Here is a 20446-nt window from a genome sequence, read left to right as displayed (position 1 = left end):
TAGCCTGTGAGCTCCCAGCGGGCTGGGTCCAGTTCATCCTTGTGTGCCCCCTGCATCTCCTGAGACACTTGATCGCCTACCAGTCTTCAGCAGCAAATTGGGTGCCAGGATAAACCAGTGAGTCATCCTACGGCCTGCAGTCCCCAGGGAGGGGACATGGGTTCCCACCAGATAACCTCCCTGACTAGTGAAAGTGTCACACCAGGCAAATGAAACGCTGTGCCTGTCTCCCCGTCTGTAGAATGGAAACATGAATACTAATAATCAGTTCACGTGAGGACTAGAGGAGTTTATACACAGTGCCTGACACCTAGTAACAACTTACCAAGTCATTTCTATAATGATGACAATGCTATGGGCACAGAAGCATACAGGGGTAAGACCAGCTACATAGCAGATCCGCCAGAGTTATCTGAAGAAGCTTCCCAGCAGGTGGCTATAGATGTAGCCTGAAAGGCTGGGAGGGGTGTGTCCCAGGAGGCAGGCAGAGCAGGAGAAGGAGAGTGTGCGTATAATACAGACAATTCTGGGAGCCACCCAGCATGGCTATAAGACAGGGTCAGAGCAAGGGGTATGAGAGGCCAGGCAACTTGCTAGCCAGGTGAGCAGGGCAGATGTTGAGGCTCTGAGATCTTTTCCCACCCCCTCCAGGGCCAGAAAGGAGGCCCCCTCAGGGTACTGGAACTGTCAGGAAGGAGGCAGGAGGTTTGACCTTCCTCCGGTCACTTGTCCCAGAGTTCCCATACAGTGCAGGATGCATGAGCTCCCCCATCACCCACTCTGGGAGCACCAGAACAAGTGAAGAATTAGGAGACCCGGTTCCTGTCCCAGCTCTGACACTCTCCAGCCGTGTGGCTATGGGAAAACCACTGCCTCCATCTGAGGCTCAGTTTAGTCACCCATAGAAGGGCCGCTGCAAGGCTGAGAGGTAACCCGTGAAAAGAGGCGTGAAGGCTGTTACCTATTCACAGTCCTGGACAGCTCCCTCCACATACAGAAATTTTCCTGTCCCCACCGGGCCAAAAGGGGGCTACTGAGCACACTCCCCAAGGCAGCCACCCCCCCCCCACACCAAACCCTAAAGTGGAAGGCTCAGACCTACAGAGTTGCAGGACGCTCCACGGCAAAAGTACCACTGAACGTTCCCCGTGTGCCATGCAGATGGGGAAACAGAGGCACGGAGTCTGTGACGTGCTCAAGCCACCAACTAAGTTGGGCAGCAGGTTGGGTGCGTGGGTTGGACTGGGCTGGATGTCCCAGCTCCTGAGGGAGGCTCTCAGCTTATTCGCTGAGGCCCCCGATGGGAAGAAGTGGATGGTGGAGGAACTGGAACCACGGGGCAGAACACCGTGACGGCAACTGAGAAGATAACAAGCCTTGCAGAAGGGTCTGGAGGCTGGGAAGGCAGGGCCTCAGAATGGAGCGGGCATCTGATTGGAAGACAGAAAGGAGGCAGGCCAGAGGAGCCTTCTGTGCATGCCTGCGCTCTGCCAGACCTGACCGCCACCCACCCTTAGAGGCACAGAGCTGGCCAGGGTCCAGATGCCTCCTGGATCCAACCAAGGTGTGAAGACCAAAGGTCCTCCCCAGTACTCCACCACCCCCACAGGGCCCCACGACGGCCTGGTAAACAAGTCTTTACTCTACCTCGAAGCACCCGGCAGGTCAACCTGTCTGCACCAGAGCCAGGGCCTGGTGAGGAGATGAAGACAAGTCTCCATTCTCAACCCAGAGGCCCAGCCCAGACCTCACCCACTGAGTAGCTGTGAGGTCCTGAGCGGGTCACTTAAATCTCTCTGAGTCTCTTTCTTCAGAGGCAAATTACACCTTCTGGCTTGTGGAGAGGATGTAATGAGACACTATTTCCCAAGTGTTCCATGTACAGTAAGCACTCAATAACTGTGACTTTCCTCCAGCGCCTTCAGCCCTCTGGCTCCCTTCTAGATGGGGATGTGAGGAGTGGAGACAGAGGAGGCAATCCTGGATAGGCAGGAATTCATCCCCACTGGCGCCAGGCCCCTGCCCACTCCCAGCCCATGGAGGGCCCCCTGTTCGAGGGCACCATAGTCAGGATACCCTACATAAGCCCTAAGCCACTGCCTTCCTCTGGGCCCTGGGCTCCCCTTACCCAGGCCTAAGCAATGACCTTCTTTTCTTGCTGGGGGATCCCTGGAGGGTGGAGGGTGAGGAAATTAATAGCACTGAAGTCTGTTTTGAAGGTGAGTGTGGGCTGGGCCCCACGCTGGCGCCCATAGGCCAGCCTCCTGCAGCATGCGCGGTCCTGCTGGCCAATGAAGCTGCCTGTGAAGCCAGGTGATTTATGGGCCTGCATGGGCTGAGTGGAATCCATCTTCCAGCTCCCAGTGGCTGGGAAGTGAAAGTACCATCTTGTCTGCTCACCCCAGGCCTCCAGGCCCACAGAGGCCAAGGCCATGAAGGTGGGGGTTCAGAACACACAGTCCCCAAAGAGGCCTGATTACCATCATGAAACCCTGCTCTTGGTTTACAGAGGCCCAGAGAGGGCTAGCTACTTGTCCCAGGGTCACACAGAGAGACTAGAGATGAGGATGTAAAGCTGGGACTGAGAGACCAGCAGGAAACTTTGTTAATGAGGACCTGAGTTCAGCTCATGCTGCCTTTGGACAAGTCCCTCACAGTGCAGTTTAATAGCACCTAACTCAAGGCAATGTGAGAATTCAATGAACTCATGCCTCAGAGGCCCTCAGCATGCTACCCAGCACACAGTAGACACATACTAAGTCACAGCATCTTCAAGGGCCCATATGGATCCAACATGCCTTATTATTTCTCAAAATTGGAATAGGGACAGCAAGTGTCTGAGTCTCAAGAACTGGAGCCCAGGGTCCTCAAGAGGCTAGGGTAGACTCAAGGCTGAGGTGAGATTTCTTAGAGTTGCTGCCATCAAATGCCATGCTTGCCCAGCTGGGAAGAGCTGAGATTACCCCTGGCTCCATGCTATAGAGAGCTGGGCCCGCTTTGTGTGCTGGGCTTGGCTCCTCTGTCCTCTTCAGTCATTCCCTAGTTTCCAGATGCAAAAGGAACTGGCAGGGGAGGTGGAAGGGGGACTTCTTCTGGATAGGGCTTTTGAACATGAGTGGTCACCCCTCAGGTCACCTGCATCCCCCACTTTTTAGAGGTAGCTATACTTTGTCACTCGCTAAGAGATTTGGACAAAATATTTAGAGAACTGACTGAATAACCTGACCGAGGTGGTCATCAAAGCAATAGGAACTGGCCTAGTTCTTAGCTGGGGCTTGATTCTTGCCCTTCAGGTTCTTAAACACCCAGAAACTCTGTCCTAAGGTTTTGGACCTGGGGTAGGGATGGCTTTCTGACTGCTGCAATGCTATGGATTTTGGGGGGCAGGGTGGAGGGGTGGTGGAAGGAAGGCAGCTGTTGCTCCAGCCACCTTTCATCAAGTGAATCACCTTTTCAGCACCTTTCAGCACTGGGTCAGGCCTTCAAAGGGTTTCTCAGCTTACTCCCATTTCCCAACTTAAGGAACCCAGGCCACCTTAACGAGGAGGGGTTGGGGTGCCCTCCCACAGGAATGTGCTGGGACAGTCCTCACTGGTGTCCCTAGAGGTCTCAAAGGTTTTCAGACCATCCACCATCCCCAGAGCTGCTCAGCTGACACCTGTGTGAGAGCAGAAGCAAAGTAGCTGCCTGATAACAGCCCATGTGACAAGTGGAAAGGCTAAGGCCCAGAAAGGGGTACCTAATGGCTCCTGCAGGGAGGCAGAATTCCCCATGGGAAGATCAAGCAGGCTCCTGGCATTCTCCCTTCTCCTCCCACCCCCAGCCCCGTGGACCTGAGCTGCAGTCCTCTGAGCTCTCAGGAATCCAGGCTGAGTTTGCTGGCTGTCAGAATAGCGTAGCCTTGAGAATGAATTCAGGGCTGGCAAATTCATTTTGCCTCTTCTCCCTCCGGTGGTGGAAGGAATGATCTCGCCGGCCCTGAAGGAGTTCAAGCCGAGGTCAGAGAAGCCCTCTGAAGGATGTTCTAAAAAGAGGGTTGAGGGGGATGGTACTCCGGCCTGCTCCCTCGTTGGCCCAGGGTCCGCGCTGATCCCTGCTCAGGAGGCCTGGGGCCATCCTCGAATCTGCGTGGCACGTCCGCTCTCCCAAGCGGGCCTCGTCAATCAGGCAACGGCCCCAGCCGGGCCAGTACGTCTTCCGCTAGTCTCAGGCCCCCGGGGAGACCCCCGCCTCTGCTCTCTCCGGGTGCCCGCCTCCCCCCCCACCCCGCCCCCAGCGGCGGTGTCATTGTTCTCTGACGTCACGCAGAGGCCCCGCCCCTCGACCCCCATCCCGGCTCCCGGGCTCCGGCTCCTGGCGCCCGAGACCCAGCAGCCTCTAAAGCCCCGGCCGAGCAAGGCTCCCCCCGCGGCCCGGCCGGGGCTGCGCCCCCTTGCGCTCTCCCCAACTTGCCTTTGTTATTCCAGCTCCCTTCCTCGCCTCGCCTCCAACACCGCGGCGGATTGGAAAACGCGGAGCGCGGAACCGCCACTACACCTGGAATCCGAAGCCGGCGCCGGGCCGAAGACTCCCCAGCTGGCGCGGGGAGGGGAGTGCGCGCGTGCGCGCGTGTTTGTGTCCAACCCGGGCTGCGCGGGCGCTGATTATGATTTGGGACTGAGGGTACCGCAGATCAGGAGTAGGGGGGCTGAGGGGAAGGGTTATGGAAGAGGACGTGGAAGGATGTGTCTGCATGTGTACCTGAATGTGAGGGTTCAGTGCACAGGGGATGTTTTGTTTTTCGAGTGTATGTGGGTTTGTACAGTGGTGTGTGCGCGCTTGCCATGTACACTGGCATATTTGTGAGCGCAAGTGTACGTGTGTGTGGGTGCGTGTGCGTGTGGAAGCGTGTTAGTAATACTCAGTATGGGTGCAAACGTGTGCGGTTTGGGTAGGAGTTTCCGTGTGAGGGGCAGCGGATGTGAGCTGAAGTGGGTGCACACTTAGATGCTCTCAAGGGTGGGTCTGCCTGGGGAACCTCGCGAGCGGCTGTATCCAACTACACCTTGTGAGTGCCATCATTCTCCCCGACTCCTGGGACAGTGCACAGCCCTAAGCCGGAATCCTGCGCCACCGCTCCCTTCTCGCCAGCCCACCCCTAGCCCCCGCCGCCCACCGCCCGCGCACTTTGGGCCTGGGATGTTCCCCGCGGGGCCTTGGGGAATCCAAGCGCTTTTGGACCGCAGAGAGTGCGGGGACAGACCTTGCGCACCGCTTCTACCCGGCGCTCCAGCCTCCTCCAACATTGCCTTTGGTGGGAGGGGGCTGGCGTCCTCTGCTCCCCTCACCCGCCAGCCCCCGGGCTTTAGGAGCAACCCCAAAGCCTTCTCCAGCGGAAGGCTTTGGCAATCTCTTTAGCAACTCGCTCAGCCCTAGTACTGGTACCTGACAGCTTTCGCAGCCCCGAGCGCACTCCTGTCGGGGGCGTGAGAGCAGAGCGGGGGACACTCCGCTGAGACTGGTGATTTCAGCCTCCTTCCCAGTATGAACACATCTTAGGTTCAGCATTTCTCTCCTGCTCCAAACTTGCTGGGGCAGCTGGGGGTGAGGTCGCAGTTAGGGAGGGGGTGGGTGGGAGCTTCCAGAGAGCAGTGGAGGGAAGAGAGAGAAGGAGGTGAGTGGGAGTAGGGGAGTGGGTGACGCACGAAGCCTATCGGAGCCCTAGAGGGGAAAAAGCCTGGAGAGCGCCCAGACCGAGACGCTCGGAAAAAAGGGAGAAAAAGAGGGAAAGGAAAGGGAGAGAAAGACAGGAGAAAAGAGACCGCGAGAAAGGCGAGACCGCAGAGAGCGCTAGGGAAGCCGAGCTGAGCGCTGGCGGCGGCGGCGGCGGTGGTGGCGCTGCGCTCCGCTCCTCCCTCCTCCCCTAGTTCCGCACCGGCTTTTGCGGCCGGCCGGCGGCGCGGGGCCCTTTGGAAATAGAATAGCCAATGTAATCTGACACTTCAACTTGCTCGGCTCCGGGCGAGTTGATTCACTTACTCACCCCCTAACGCCGAGTTCCTTTTCACTGTCTGTGGACATTAAAAAAGCGAGCGGCGGCGGGCGCCCGGGAGAGCGATCGGCCAGGCGGCGGGCAGCGACCGGGCGGCCGAGCAAGCGAGCAGCGCCGGCGCAGCGCGGTGACCCCAGCCCCGGTTGGCGCGGAGCAGAAGCCGGCGCGGAGCCCATCTCGGCGCCCTCGCAGCTCCTCCCGGCCGGAGCCGGCCCTGCCGGGCAGCGGTGGTTGTGGCAGCGGCGCGTCCTCCAGCGGCAGCAGCGGCGCTCGCAGCACCGGGTAAGTTTGGGGCCAGACCCGGGCGTCCGCTGGCCCCAGGCCTTCCTCCTGCTCTCCGTGTACTCCTGGGGTGCGATCGTGGAGCGCCGGGTTGCTGGAGCTTTTTCCCTTTTAGGGTCCGCCGGGACCTGGCGAGCCGGGCGAGTGCCCGGCGGCCGAGCTCCGCTGCGCTCTTCTTGGCGACCCGGGGCCGAGGCCCAGGCGACCGAGGAATGCCCGGCTGCGCGGAGCCGGCTTGGTCTGCGCGCGGGGTTCGGGGCTCTTCGGGTGTGCGGGGCGTGAGTGCAGTTGTGCGCGCGCGGACCTGATGCCCGCCTCCTGCCGGCGCGCCTGCAACCCTGGTTCCGTACACCCGGGGGCCGGGCAGGACCAGGATTCGGGAAGGGAGGGAGAGAAGGACCGGGGTAGGATCATCTCGGTCTCCCTCCTTTCCTTTGGGAAGACGCGAAGTTGTGCGCCTGTGTGTAGGAGAGCCGCCCGGGAAGGCGCCGGATTTCGGGGCGGCAAGGGGTGGTGGTGTTAAGTTGTGCATCTGAATTTCCAGGGGAAACACACTTTTGTAAATGGGAGTGGGGGGCGCGGTTAAGTTGTTTGTGTGCGAATTGCCCGGGGAGACGCGGTGCTCCGTACTAGCGGGGAACGCCAAGGGGTGTGTGAAGGGTCTTCCGGTAGATCTTTAGAAACCCGGGGAGCCTTCAGGCCAAAGCCTGGATGGGGCTGCCCCGACCAGGAGGGGAGCCCAGGGGAAGATGAGCGTGTGTGTGCGCGCGCGCGTTGCAAATACGAAAGTAATTTCCCCGTGTTCTTTCTTCCTCTCCGTCTCCGGCGGCGGCGGCCCCGGGGGAGTGGGAGGCCGGCCGGGGCGGAGGTTGGGGGCCCGGGCCGGGGCTGGGGCTGGGGCTGGGGCTGGAGCTGGGGTGGGGGGCGGGCTCTGGAAGCTTGATTCACATTCCTGGCGTCTAGGCTGGGGGGAAAACAGTGGGGAGCGCGGCCTCGGCGTCTAGGGCGCGGGCAGCGGGCGCGCGTCGCCCCCTCGCCAGGGACATCTGTCCAGGAAGCCAGCCGTGCGAGGAGAGGGCGCGGTGCGGAGGGCAGGCTCCCCGCCCCGGAGCAGCGGGGGCGCGGGCTAGGGGCAGCCGCCTTCCCGGCCATTGTGCGCCAGCAGATTTTCACGGGAGACTGCCCCGGAGCCGCCGGAGAAGGCCGGGAACCGGCCTCAGCCCCGCGTTTAAAAGACACTCCAGGAATGTAAACAACCCGAGCCGGAGGGCGGGCGAGCGGGGGCGCGCCAGGGCTGCCGGCCGGGGCCCCCCACCCCTCCCCGGGGGACAGCCGGACGGCAGGGCCGCCCAGCCCGACCCCTCTACCTACCACAAACTTTTTCCTCCCTTGCCTTCCCTTCCCACCTCGCTCCTCCGGCAGGGCACTGAGGGAGGGCCTCTCCGCGGGCGAGGACCCAGGGCGCCTGGCACCCGGCGCCTGACCCCGGAGGGCTGGCGGCCGGGCCCCTGCTTGGGTGTCCAGAGCCCCGGCTGGCTGCCTGGGAGCCGCAAGCTTCCTGGGCAGGCAGTGCCGGAGTAACTGGGGCTCTGAAAGCCTGCCCGCCTGCCTCCCTCCCGCTGCTTCTTCCCCCACTCTCCCCCTTCTCCTCCCCACTGACTGCTTTTCCAGTGCCCTGACATGAGGGAGGAAGATTTAACTTGGCAGCCCAAACAAATGTTCTCTCAGAGGTCCTCCAAGAAGCTGGCGGCTGGGCTGGCAGGGTGAGGGCACTGCTCGGCCAGCCTTTTTCTTCCTTCTCTGCCATGGCCATTTGGAGCCCCCTGGGTGGACAGCCCAGGGCACGGGAGAGTAGGGCCCAACCTTTACTGATTTAGAAGGGCAGGGGAAAGCTGCTTCTGGAAGCCCCTGGCTTAGCGTTGGGCAGGAGCTGCCTGGAGCTGCTTCCTGGTGCCAAGGGTTTTCTGGAGGATTTTCTTGAGCAACAGTTTGTCTCCTTGCCGCAACCCTGGGAACAGGGCCTGGTAGACCAGAGGGTTAACCAGTGCCGTCTCCTCCTCCCTCGTGGGTGTGAGGACAGGCTGGTTACACAGGGCAGGGCAGGAGGCCAGAGGCTGTTCCCAGAGGTGCCTGGGTTTGCTTATTATTGTTTCTTGAAGGTAGAGATAAAGAGGCAGGCGCTGTAGCTGGAAAATGGGCAGCCTTGCTGGTGATGAATTCTGACTGGCCTTTGCTGCCATTTGTACTATGGTCCCGGGAGTTTAAAAGTTGCTCTCAGGGAAGTTTAGATGAGGGAGTAAGCCAGTAACTTTCTCTGTCCTGGCCGCTTTCTGAGGGAGTCCAGACTGGGGGAAATTCCTGGTTTCTCACTTGCCCGCTGCCTGGCCCTCGTGGCCCGGTTTGAGAATGCCCCGAGCCTGAGCCTTGTGCTGACCTTTCTGTCTTCAGGTTGAAGATACTGAAGCAGCGCATCAAACAAAAGACACATTGAAAGCCGCAGAGCACGTGTGACTTTGGGGCCAAGGGAAAGCATTTGGAGGGCGAGGGTGCTTTCTTCTGAGTTTTATGTTGTCGGTTGGGTTTTGCTTTACCCAACAGGACAGAAGCATCTCCTGGTCCCAAGTCACGAGGTTATGAAATGCTGTTTTCACATGTAAATCTTAGAACTTTACACTTCGGGGTTGGTGGTAGTGGTGGCCTGGGTGGGGTGATGCAGGGGGGCGGGGAGCAGTTGGGAGCTTTCTCAAGAGTTTTAAATGGTTTTGGGGTTGGGATTTCAGTCATTTGGGGTATGGCTCACAGAGAAGAGTTGGGAATAAGTAATTGCTGGACTTACGGGAAACTTTGATAACTAGTCCTCTCTCTGCATAAAAGGATTGCTGGCTTCTTTATGGGGACAAAATGTCCCTTTTTCCTCCTAAGGAAAGGGAGAGGAGGAGGAGCCTCATTCCTTTCTCAGCCAGGAGCAAAGAAAGGTCCAGAGACTTGGGCTTTTCCTCTATCTGTCTCTCTCTCTGTTCCCCCCACTGCAGCCCCCCCAAACACACTCCCCTAGTGACAGCATTATCTCCATCCCTGGTCCCCAGAGACATGCCCCAGCCTAGGACAGGTGTCTGCCATCGATGGAAAATTGCAGAGACAAGGACCCCACTAAAAGCAGCAGACTTCACTTTTTTCCTGATTGACGGAGATGGGGGTGGGTAAAGAAGGTGGACACTTGGCAGCCTGCTGTGTCCTGAGAGTTTTGTCACAAGAGTCCCCATGTGTGTGAAGTTCTGAGTTCTCTGGCATGGGCCAGCATCCAACAGGCAGCCGTGACACTCATCTCACGTGAGATGTTGCTATAAGGCATTCAGGCACCAACAAGTTAATTTCCGGAAGCTTCTCTGGGCACTCTGTCACAGAACCAGGAAGCAGGGCCTGCCAGGTTCTGACGGAGTCCCATACGTTTTCATTCATAACTTTGCTCCCCAGGGCTCTAGCCTGGCTCCTATCACCACCTCATCTTTATGAGGCTCCTTAGGTTTTGTGTGGATAACAAAGGCTGGGCTGCTGTAATTACCCTGAACCCTGCTGCAGCCTTGCCTGGTGACTGTTCTGACCTCTCAGCAGGACAGAGTGGCCTCTGTCCACCCCCTCTGGGAGGAGGTGGGGGGCGGCTCTTTATCCCTAGAGCTCTACCCTGATGACCGGGAGAGGCAAAGCCTGCCTAGGCTAGAAGCTCCAGGGGTGATCCTGAGGTTGGACCCTGTGGCCCTCAGGGAAGATGAGAGGCTGAGAAAACCAGTGCTAAGCACAGGCTCTGAGGAAAGAGTCCAGAAACCTGTCAGGATTATGCAAACATTTCCTATCACCTGAGGAGATAGGGGAAAGGTGTCAGGAGGCTGTAGCTGGCTGGCTGCCTCAGGCTCATTGCTTTACTCAGCTGGGCCTCAGTTTCCACATCTGTAAAATGGGTCCAAAGGCAGGACCACCCCACCCCCAACTCTGATCCCATATGGTTGCTGTGAGGATGAGGCAGATATGGGTGTGAAATCCCTAGACATGTGTCCCCTGAAGGCCTGGCAGGCTGTGGGTGCAGAATGGATGGAGCACCAAGGGGTTAAATTGGAGGCGCTAGAAGCACTTGCCAGATACCGCTCTCCCATCCATGCCTCCTGGAAGCTTATTGTCCAGCTTTGGCTTGCATGCTCCCCATGACAGGGTGTTCACCACCTCTGGGTAGCTTCTGCCTTTAGTGGATAGCTCTGACTGTTGGCATGCTCGGCTGCATACCTTCTGGAAATCAACCCCTCCTGACCCTTGCTGGGCTTAAGGAACTAGGGATTCTCCAGACCACAGACTCGCACTTTGCTGAATGATCCCAGATTTAATACCAGTGCCCAGGCAGGCCACACTTCCCTGGGGCAAGAGGACACCTTTCAGTTGGCTGCCTCAGCCCTTATTGGGAGCGACCTGTGGGGAGCAGAGGGGGGTCTGTCTTAGGGGCTCACTGTCACTTGTCTGCGTGCCCACCCTGCCTCCTGGCACTTGCCTTGGATCAGGTAGAAGAAAGGAGATACGTAGCGGGGAGTGGGGTCGGGTCAGGACCCTAGCACCGCTGCCGAAGATACTTCCTGAGAGTCCCTAGTGTGAGGACCGTGGCCTGTGAGGGACCCTGAAATGTGTAAGACAGTTCCTGTTCCTTAGGAGCTTCCAGTCCAGCAAGGGCAGGAAGATCAGTCCGAATAAATAATTAACCACCACCGGCTGGCTGCCTGCCACGGGCTCATGATGACAGTAATAACCACAGCCCCTCGCCTTTGTACGGCGCTTGGTGGATTGAGAAGTGCTGTCCAACTTTGCCTAACTCCAAGAGCTGTGGCGGAAGCTAGCTGCTATTTAGAATCAGCCCCATTAGCAGAGAAGAAAACCGAGGTTCAGGGAGGTGAAATGACCCCTGCTGCAGCCAGGACTCAGTGTCAGGCCTTACAGATGGTGAGTGTTGGTACCTTCCCAGTGTACCAACCAGGCAGGGACAAGGGTGCAGAAAGCCATGTGGACCCCCAGAGTGGGGAACTGGGGACTGAGGTTAAGTAGGAGGAGGTGTGCCCAGGAGGGGTTGGGGAGGCTCACTTGCCCCCCACTTTGGCAGCACATGGCCCACGCCCTGAGCAACTGCGCCCTTTCCTTAGGGCACAGTGTCTTACAGCCAGAGCTTGCTCTGAACCCCAGACCCTGCCATGACTGCCCAGGGCACACATGTCTGTGCATGGGGCTTCACCCCCATCCCTGGCCCTGGAGCAGGAAGCAGAGATGTTTCTAGGCCCCAGATCCCCATGCAGACCAAGTCTCTTCCCTGGGCTGTGATGGTTTCTATAGATACAGACATTGACTCAGCCTGCCCCTCCTCTGGCTGAGTCAGTCCCCAAGCTGTGGTGGGTAGCCGCCCTGTGGGGGCCTTGGATTCCTTCTGCCCCTTAGCACTGCCCCCCCCCCGCTGACCAGACCCCTGCACTGAGTTTTCTGGAGACCATCTGAGTGCCATCCCAGGACCAGGCTGCAGGTGGCGGGGGTCCAGAGCAGGGAGCAATCGGGCAGCTGAACTGGCAGCTCCCCAGGAAGCCTGGCCCAGCCTGGCACACCTGCACAGGTAATGACTGTGGCCCAGGAGGGCCCCAGGCCCCGCCTATCAGGCCCAGCTGCTGGGGTTACTGTGGATGGTGCTGGGGGGAGGCCGGGGTGTCTGAGCTAATTAGATTTCTTAGATTTCAATGCTCCCCTAATCCTGTTAGCCCGGCTGTAATTGTAACCACTCGAAGATTTCAGCCGTGGCAGGCTGTTGAGGACAGACGGTGTGGGGACTGGGGACTCCCTTCCCAGGTCTCCGGGGTGGGGGCCTGAATGATGTAGTGATGTGCTTTTCCATAGAATCTTAGCATCGTGGACTGTCAGAGCAGCTGTGGCCTTAGATACCATCTCGCTAAAAGTCTTCACTATGCCAGTAGGGAAACTGAGGCCTACAGAGGGGTAGGGACTGGCCCAGTGCCTGGATGGCTGGTAGTGTCAGAGTGGCAGGGCCTTTTGTTCTGAGTGTGTAATCTTTGTACCTGTAGACTTCAGGACAGGTCTGGAATTGTCCAAGGGCTAGTAAACCCTCTGGAGAAGTCTACTTTATTTGGCACTTTTTTGTCTCAAAGCTGACTCCCTAGTTGGCATTCTCGATACACAGACACAGTGTCATTGCCTCCGCTGGCCAGGGTTTCTGCTGAGGACTCAGGCCTGCCTTTCCCAGGCTCCCAGACCAGAGGGCCTTTCTCCTTCTTCTCTCATCAGTCTGTTCCAGATTCTTGATCTCTTGGAGGGTCCACCTCAGTGCAGATTAGAGCTTTGCCAGAGAGTGGCAGAGTTAATCTGAATGTCAGGGAGGGGGATTATTTAAAATATGTCTCTTTGTACTTTCAGTGGCTCTTCTAAAATTATTTTGGAATTATTTTGATATCTGGCTTAGACGGTCACTGCACCTACTTTCTGTCCTTTCTCCTACCCTGCCCCCATTTTCCTTGCCCGACAGCTCTAGTCATTCACCCACAGAGGCTGGCACTTGCAGAAGAGGGGCCGGTGGATGGCAGCGATGCTTTCAGAACCCCTGCCCAGGAGGGTCCCCCCCAGCAGTTACACCCTGGTCTCTTCTCTCTGGAGCAGTGGGGAGAGGTGTTTGAAACCTCTTGCTACTCTGCAGTCTCCCTGCCTATGCATTGCACCCCTCAGTATGTGTTATAGAATCGAAGGGCTGTAAGGATTACTTGGTCTGTCCTTTTTTCTGGCCCAGGAAACCCAACTATGGAAAGAAACAATTGTCTGTATCCAAAGACAACAGCAAATTAATGGCAGATCCAACCCTGGAACCCTGTCTCTCCAGCTCATTAGATCATTAAATATTTATTGAGCACCTATTGTTGGCCTGGTGCAGTCCAGCTAGCCACCCTTTGATGCTCAGAAATGAGTGATGTTCCATCTTTGAGTTGGGAAGGGCCTGATGAACCCAAGGAGGACACTTTCTGTCTTGACCCTCAGATCCTACGCAGCTAAGGAAGGATATGGCAGTGAGCCCCAACCAAGCAGCATATTTCTTGAAAGGTAATAATAGGTTGGTTGCATTAGATGTTTGAGGAGAGGAAAACAGAAACTCTTTAGGGAGAGTACAAGATTTCTCGTCTGCCCAGGCCTGTTTAGTCCAAGGAGATGGGTGACTTCTGCCGCCAGTCCCCCAGCCCCACCCGGCCCTCTGCAGGCCGACTTTTGTTCTTTGAAGGACTAGTGGTCTGCTCTACTGTTCCTGCGAACCCTTCTTCTGTGGATGGAGAAGCAGGGAGGGAGCCCGCTCGCTCCGCCCTGGGAGTCACCTGTGTCATCTAGGGACGAGGAAGCAGACCCAGGTGCCTGGACCTTACCCTGTGCACAGGCTCCTGTCCAAACTCCCATCCTGCTCCCTGGTAGACCGTGGCCAAAGCTGGGAAGCAGGGCACCCGGCTGAGCCCAGGCAGCACTCCGACTGAGGGACAGTTAGGGCACAGCAGCCTCTTGGGGAAGGGTCCCGAAACCTTTTGGCATTTGCAGGTGGGGAGGGCCTTTCCAGGGTCCCTGTCCCACCTTCGCGTTTTGCGGTGGGGAAACCCAAAGTCCAGAGAGGTGAGGGGGCTGGCCGCATTTCTCACAGAGAGATGGATCTCCTGCACCAGGGTGTCTCACTGAGGGGGCTGAGTGTTTTGAGTCCGGAGGGGTGGAATTTCCTTATTGATGTCATTGTTTTAGTGCTTCTGCTGTTTACATCTTTAAAGCAACTAACCCAAGTCTTGCATAAACATCCTAATACCCAGCATTTCCTGGGCAGCTCATTGGCTTTAGGTTCTTACGCTGCCTGGGATCAACTCTCAACTCCAGCCTCTGTGACATCTGTGACTTTGGGCAGCTCCGTGTCTGCAAAGCAGGTTCACTAATAGTATAAAAAAAGAACATGTGGGCTTCCCCTTAGGCTGAGAAGACGGAGCACAGGCAGGGTCTGGCACATAGTACGTGCCCAGGACGTGGTAGCCTCGGTCATTGTCTCGGCCGTTGCTCCCATGACCCCTGGCCAGCTGTTCGCAGTGCATCACCCCAGAGTGAACTACGAAGAGACTCAGAGGTGTTGCCCAAGGCCACCTGGCACCTCAGGGCCAACCAAGGCAGGCTTGGGACCCAGGTTTCCTGACACCAGGCCCCTGCTGTGGTCTGCAGTCTCCCCTCTGGAGCAGGCAGGACTGCTGGGGCATCTCAGGGAGGCCCCGGTCCATGGGGCTTCATTCACCCTAGCAGGGAAGCCTGTTCCCCTGGGAGAGGTGTTCCAAAGGTGGAGATTTATATCTGGGTTCCTGCCTCAGAACTTCGTCTTCCTCCCCTATAAATTGAGGTGAGCAATGATCGCATTTCCCCCGCAGACTCTTCCTGGGCAGGGGTGAGGAGAAAAGGAGAGGCAGGAGGGGCTGAGTCTCATCAGCTGTCAACTTCTGTGCAGAATTGTGCGGGATGGTCACTGACTCTGGAACCCTAGGCCAGTCACGGGCTCTGCTGAACCTCAGTTTCCTCACCTGAAAATCGTGAGCTGAGACCACATCCAGGTTCCCAAAGTGGGTCCTCAAGGCCACCAGTCCACAAAAGGAAGGACAGATGGCAGAGCACAGCCTCTCCCAGCCCCTTTGCCTCACCCAGGCTTTACTAAGCCATAGGGCACACCGCTCACTTCCCTTTTTAATGCAGAATAACTCGTGAAGACCCCAGTGGAACCTCCTGGTGAGGCTAGGTAGCCCCAGCTCTGACATCTTACAGCTCGGGCAGTGGATGGTTTCCCTGTTGAAATCCTGCCTTCCCCAGGGGGTGTCGGTGATGGGGAGCATGAGGTCAGAAGCCCGCCAGTCTTCTCAGCAGTTCCACCCCCCAAAAACCTGCAGGCCTGTCACTTTCGCTGGCCTCCTTTTCTTTTACTGTTACCAGACCACAAATCCGTTTGTGGTTGGGCAGGCCCCAAAGCAAGGCCAGCTTGGCAGAGGGGTGGGACCCCTGCCGTGTCCCTAGAGATAAGCCTTGAAGACCTGCTGGCTTTGTGAGAGGAGAGGCCCTTGTACCCAACCTGCAGGGGTGGTGAGCCTGCCTGCACTCCTTGGCAGTTAATGTATTTTTCTGCAGAGGTGGTCCCCAGCTTTGTTCCAATCCTTGAATGAGTTTGAACAGCTGAAAGCAGTTGTAAGAACCACAGCGTTCATCCGAGGGTCTAAAATTACACTGGCTCTGGACTCTTGAGAGTCCCCTGGACAACAAGGAGATCCAACCAGTCAATCCTAAAGGAAATCAGTCCTGGATATTCCTTGGAAGGACTGATGATGAATCTGAAATTCCATACTTTGGCCACCTGATGCAAAGAGCTGACTCATTTGAAAAGACCCTGATGTTGGGAAAGATTGAAGGTGGGAGAAGGGGACAACAGAGGATGAGATGGTTGGATGGCATCACCAACTCGATGGACATGAGTTTGAGTAAGCTCCAGGAGTTGGTGATGGACAGGGAAGCCTGCTGTGCTGCAGTCCATGGGGTCGCAAAGAGTCGGACACGACTGAGCAACTGAACTGAACTGGACTTAGTGGACTTCCCAGGTGGTACAGTGGTAAAGAATCCATCCACTTGCCAATGCAGGAGATGCAGATTCGATCCCTGGGTGGGGAAGATCCCCTGGAGAAGGAAATGGCAACCCACTCCAGTATTCTTGCCTGGAAAATCCCATGGACAGAGGAGCCTGGTGGGCTGTAGTCCCTGCGGTCACTGCAGGAGAGTCGGACGTGACCGAGGGAATGAACACACACTGGAGTTAGTGTGACTGATGGTTTGTCTTTCCTTTCCTCTTGTGCAGACCCTCTGATTCCCCCTCATTGGTGTCTCACCTCTCTAGTCACAGAGGCATTGTATTTAAAGCCCCGCTCCCAAACCAGCTTGACTGGTGAGGAATCCGAGGCCTAGGGAAGAGAATGGACCTGACCAAGATCCCTAAGAACAGTAAGTCCCCTGGGACACAAGGCCTGGCTTGGAGTGGGGCAGTGGGGTGGCCCCAGGGGGTGGCGTCTTGTGCCAGCTGCCCTTGCTGCTAAAACCATTTTGTCTCATCCTCTGTGAACACCGGGATTCAACGTTGACAGAAAGAGCTAGGATTAGGGTGAAGGGAGGAAGTTCCCGCCCACTCCCTCTTCTAGGAAGGCTGAGCAGGACTGGTTTAGGGCTTACCTGCTGTGGGTCAGGAGGCCAGTTTCAGCCCTGCTGGCTGCACTGCCTGTTTATCCCGCCCTGGTTAATGTCTCCTCTTCCTGGGCTGAGGGGCCTGGCAACATTTACCTGGAGAGGAGTGCCTGGTGTCTTCTGAACGCTGGGCCGGCATCAGTCAGTTGTGAGCTGTTAGCTGGGGTGTCATGCTGCTGTTGGGGATGGGGGCGGGGGCAGCCTGGGGCCCTGGGGAGAGCCCTGGGCCCCAGCTGGTTTTCCACGTTGGCAGGCCCACTCTGGGACTGCAGACACGTCACTTTCCCTCCCTGGCTCACACCTCTCCTGCCCTTAATTTTGTGGGACTCTGGGGAGTGGGCGTTGTGGCTGGCAGGGGGCAAGTCAGGGGGCTCCTGGGCACTCAGCCCCTCTGCCTGGTTTGCTCAGCGCCCCCGCAACTCCACCTCAAGCTCTCGGACCCCCTTGTGCTTCCGATCCTGGAAAAAGAGAGGAAACCTCAAGTGTGATTTCTTGCCTGGTGTTTGGTGATGGGGCCTGGCTGTGAAAGGAACTTCCCTGAAGCTGTGAGCTCAGCATTGATTTATTTCCTGCAAAAGGATCACTTTGTGATTCCTCCCACCGCAGTCCAGGTTGACACTTCCATTTCTGTGTGTGCTTTGTATATAGGGCTGATTTCTATAGGCAGAGGAGTGGAGCTGCTTTGGGGCTTGGAATCCACATGGGCCCCAGGATTCTCAGAGTTTTCTGCCTTGTGGATGGCTGCCCTCCTAGCCAGCTCCCTAGGGGTGTGGTTGTCCAGCCAGGGGAGATGGTCCTCCAGACCTCCCCCTCTGGGGGCTCCAAACACTACTGTTCTGGGTGTTCATGGGACCTTTGATTCTCAAGACTGCAAGGGAGCTTGGCAGCCACCTCATCTGATGTCTTGTCACACAGATGACTTCCGGTCCTTCCGTCACATCCCCACAGAGCACCGTCTGTTATAGGCTTGCATGCCTCCAGGGACAGGCGGCTCCCTGCCTCCTATCTATGGAAGTTCCAGTTTGTGTGGCGCCTGGAAGAAGGCCTCTCACTATCTCTCAGGACTGTGCAGATAGGGTAAAGTCAGTTCTTGGGAACTCCCTTCTACATCATGGGTGTTTCCCCAGAGACGTCTCCTCTCTAGCTGAGTTCAGGCTGGAGTGGGCAGAATGGGCTTCCTGGATGAGGTGGCCTTCCTCAGTTCTCCTGCTGCTGCTGCTAAGTCGCTTCAGTCGTGTCCGACTCTGTGCGACCCCAGAGACGGCAGCCCACCAGGCTCCCCCGTCCCTGGGATTCTCCAGGCAAGAACACTGGAGTGGGTTGCCATTTCCTTCTCCAGTGCATGAAAGTGAAAAGGGAAAGGGAAGTCGCTCAGTCGTGTCTAACTCCCAGCAACCCCATGGACTGCAGCCTACCAGGCTCTTCCATCCATGGGATTTCCCAGGTGAGAGTGCTGCAGTGGGGTCCCATCACCTTTTCTCCCCTCAATTCTCCAGGCCTTCTTATTATCTCTGCTTTCTGGTAAGAGCCTGGGCAGCTTGAAGACCTCAGGCCTGACCTGAAAATGGTCTCGGACATGGAAGCAGGCTAGGGATGTCCCAACAGTGGCTCATTGGGGTCCAAGGGAGAGAAAGTGGCCTGGCACCTGCTCTTTAAGTGTCCGGCATGCCGGCGTTTTGAGAAGGACACCTTTCTAGCTTCTCCCAGCTTGCTCACCCGCTGCTGGAACTGGGGTCCCTTTCTAGGAGCACAGCCAAGGGGCTGTGAGTACTGCTCCCTCCCTGTCTGTCTCCATCTGCCTCTTCCCAAGCCTCTCTCTGCTCTGCTCTGTCCCCTGTCTCTCTGTCGGAACCTCCTGCCTAAGTGTCCCGAGGCCCCAGAGACCCGGCGAGTCTACAGAGTGCTGGATTTAGTCAGAACTTCTGCCATCGCCTGCCACCGACAGTGCCCCCCTAGGCTGTCAGAGGGGCGGGCCAGCAGTCCGCATGCTGTCCAGTGTCACACCATCGGGGAGGGTAATGTTTTATTACCATGTGCTGTGATGACAGTGTCAGCACAGAAAGGCCTTGGAGATTATCCAGGCCAACCCTCTCATTTAGCTGCTGAGTCTGACCTCAGAAGAGACAGAGGCCTCCCCAAGGTCACAGAGCAAGTCCTTGGGTTGGAGAACTGGAGCTAAAACCCAGGCATCCTGACCATCAGCCTGTGCCCATCCTCTGCCTTGTCACTGGGCAGAAACCTTTAGCTGACTGAGCCTCAGAGGGAAACCCCACTGTGGCTGTGGCAGTGACACCTGGTTCACCTGGGACTTACCAGCCTCATCTCACAGAGCTCCTGGGCCTTGGCTCTCTCGCTGTACTCACAAGAACCTCTGGGCCTGGGTGTCTCCGTGACCCAGAGAGCCAGCTGGCTTCCCCAGCTGAGCTGCCCCCCATTCCCCACCCCACCCCCCCTACTGGGGCTGCTGCCCTAGAACAAGGCTCTCGCTTTCACTTCCTGACTCAGACAGGGCTGCCCTGCACTCTGCTAGCTGTCACCTTGGCTAGAAACAGTATCTTCAGGAGCTTACCCGAGACCCCTTGCACAGGTGTCCAGCTTAACTGGCTGCAGAATGTTACCCTGGCCTGGGACCATGGGTTAAATTTGTGACTGTTGTTTCAACATGGTGCAGTCCCTTCCAGGTCTCTGAAGATGCAAAGATGCCCAGACTGTTGGGGCAGCTGGGACCTGGGCAACCAGCCTGTCTTATCCCTGTCTCATCCCCATTTCCCAGATTTGGAGACTGAGGCCCAGAGAGGGAAGGAAGCTGGCTGCAAAGCCAGCAAGGTACTAAATCCTCCGTGTGAGCCAGCCTGGCCTCCTTCCATAGCCCGCTGCCTGAGGCTAATTCCTTGGACTGCCCAGGTCGAGTGTGTGTGGAACAGGGACACGTAACGATAGCAGCTGCTGCTTTCCCTTCAGGGCTCGTCCAGACCCTGAGGCCAGGCTCTGCTTCCCTTCCAGGCCTGGGAGCCCGTGCGCTGGGAGGGCAGCACCTGCTTCCTGCTGCCAGCCTGAGAACGAGGTTTCCTGGCTGGTCTGGAGCCTCCAGTCTTCTGTCCCTGAGGGGACAGGCCCTGGGATCTTTCTGTGCCTCCCCCTACCCCGCTCTTTAAGAACGATGGATTACTCGATGACCTTGTATGTGAGACAGCAAAAGAGACACAGATGTAACGAATAGACTTTTGGACTGTGTGGGAGAGGGCGAGGGTGGGATGGTTTGAGAGAATGGCATTGAAACATATATATTACCATATGTGAAACAGATCACCAATCCAGGTTCGATGCATGAGACAGAGTGCTCAGGGCTGGTGCACTGGGACGACCCTGAAGGATGGGGCGGGGAGGGACGTGGGAGGGGGGTTCAGGATGAGAAGGGAACACATGTACACCCATGGCTGATGCATGTACACCCATGGCTGATGCATGTACATCCATGGCTGATGCATGTACACCCATGGCTGATTCATGTACACCCATGGCTGATTCATGTACACCCATGGCTGATGCATGTCAATGTATGGCAAAACCACTACAATACTGTAAAGTAATTAGCCTCCAATTAAAATAAATTTTTTAAAAAAGAAAGAAAAATGGATTACTTATGCAGTCGTCAAGTTTGTTGAGCACCTGCTATGTGCTTGGAGGTATAGTGGTGAACTTGACAGAGGCCAGCTACATTCTCGTAGGTGAGACAGTCAATAAGTCTCCAGCTTAATGTACAATGTCATGCTGAGTTAGGGTAAGTGTTTTGAAGAAAACAGAGGATAAGGTGATACAAGGAGATGAGAGAAT

Source organism: Capricornis sumatraensis, chromosome 10 (genome assembly GCF_032405125.1).
Source record: "Capricornis sumatraensis isolate serow.1 chromosome 10, serow.2, whole genome shotgun sequence".
NCBI lineage: Eukaryota > Metazoa > Chordata > Mammalia > Artiodactyla > Bovidae > Capricornis > Capricornis sumatraensis.
Note: the sequence above shows the minus strand (reverse complement) of the source record.